At 48.8% G+C, this 1,450-nt stretch overlaps 1 long non-coding RNA gene across 5 annotated transcripts; it reads right to left on the minus strand.

Moving 5' to 3' along the window:
• Positions 1-6: 6 nt before the first annotated feature.
• On the minus strand, positions 7-1,444 carry LOC108506940. Of its 5 annotated transcripts, none has more exons than XR_001877898.1 (5): positions 865-1,444; positions 729-780; positions 470-625; positions 309-349; positions 7-226 (listed from the first exon to the last, which is right to left on the minus strand). It is a non-coding gene; the product is annotated as an uncharacterized LOC108506940 (long non-coding RNA). The 5 variants fall into 5 exon arrangements; XR_001877897.1 differs by having other exon boundaries at positions 427-625; XR_001877900.1 differs by having other exon boundaries at positions 7-123; positions 172-226; positions 309-625.
• Positions 1,445-1,450: the final 6 nt, after the last annotated feature.

The following is a 1,450-nucleotide window of genomic DNA, read 5'->3' on the forward strand; positions in this document are numbered from 1 at the left end:
CCGAGAGCTGGGGATGTGAATCCATTTTTGATGCAGAGGAGGGGCACTTGGGCTGGCTCAGAGGTTCCTGTCCTCGTGAGAGTACTCGGAGTCAACTGTGAGAAAGAAAATCATACGCAATATCTGAGTAGTGTGGCATGGGGCTCGAACCCCAGTGATCCCCCTACTCACCATCACCAAGGCCCTGACCAGAGTCAGACACTGTGGCTGTCACCTTCCAGGATACCTGAGTGAGTGAGACACAAAATTAGAAGGCATCTCTAAAGCTGCAGTGGATCCCTGCTCCTCCTGCTGCCTCCCCAACTCACCTAGAAGGCTCCTCTCTCTTCAGCTGCTCCCAAGACCGTCCCTGCAAATGAAATGGGTAAATGCTCAAACACTGAGCTCTCAAACATTTAGGGATGGTTCACAAGGAAAGCCAAAAACCTCTAAACCCCATCAGACTGCACACCGAAGCGTTGTTACACACTGTGAAGTGGACAGACGGTCGCTGCAAGAAAACACGGACGTGGAGGCTTGTGCTGACGTACTGCCTCAGACTGGCTGTCTCGGGCTCCTTTAGCTTGACCTCTTATCAGATGGACCTTTGACACCTTCAGCAGATGGGCAAAGGGTTGTGTATTGCCTAGAAAAAAAAATTAAACAGTTACAACCTATATGCACAGACTGACCACATAGATGACATCCTAAAACTAACTCCAAATTTGGTTGGGGAGTAAAATTCTCACCTCGCTCGTCTCCCTGCTGAGTCGCTACCCCTTGAGACTGATTGGGCCCCATCTGGAAAAAAAAAAAACAAAAAGGCACAAGATAAAGGACTCCTATGGCTAAAACTGACATCCTTCATTCAACACCCAAGACAACCTTCTTCCCAGCCTGCTTCAACTTGTCTCTGTCTGGGGTACACTGTGTCCACTTATCTGAAAAAAAAACAACAAAAAACAGAGGGTTAGTCAGGTCACCCACATGGTCACTGAGACCTGAACCACTTCAAAGAACTCATTTCCACTGAGCGAGTGAGAACTCTGACCGCAGCATACAAGAATACAAATGACAACCCAGCTTCGAGGCCCTGGTATCCAAGTACCATCAGCTCTACAACACTCAGCTATAATGATTGCACACGAGCTATGGACACCTGCTCCATCCGGCAGGACCGTACAGCCATCGGCTCGACTGCCTAAGGTAACTGATATGTTGATTGATGTGAGACTGAGCAATATTCTATCTACCCACTGATCCATGTAGCAGGGCAGAGCAGTTCCAGGCTGACCCCAAGTGAGACACCCCATACCCGTGACGACACACACCACGTGACACAATTAAGAGACAAAGGACACAAAACATGGACGAGACAAAGGACGTGACACAGACTGGAACTGCTCTGCCCTGCACACGTGAATCCAATGATACAAAGTAAGCCCTGCCTTTGATGTCTCCAAATAACCTG

The sequence above is a fragment of the Lepidothrix coronata genome, unplaced genomic scaffold (genome assembly GCF_001604755.1).
Source record: "Lepidothrix coronata isolate B3197 unplaced genomic scaffold, Lepidothrix_coronata-1.0 Scaffold233, whole genome shotgun sequence".
NCBI lineage: Eukaryota > Metazoa > Chordata > Aves > Passeriformes > Pipridae > Lepidothrix > Lepidothrix coronata.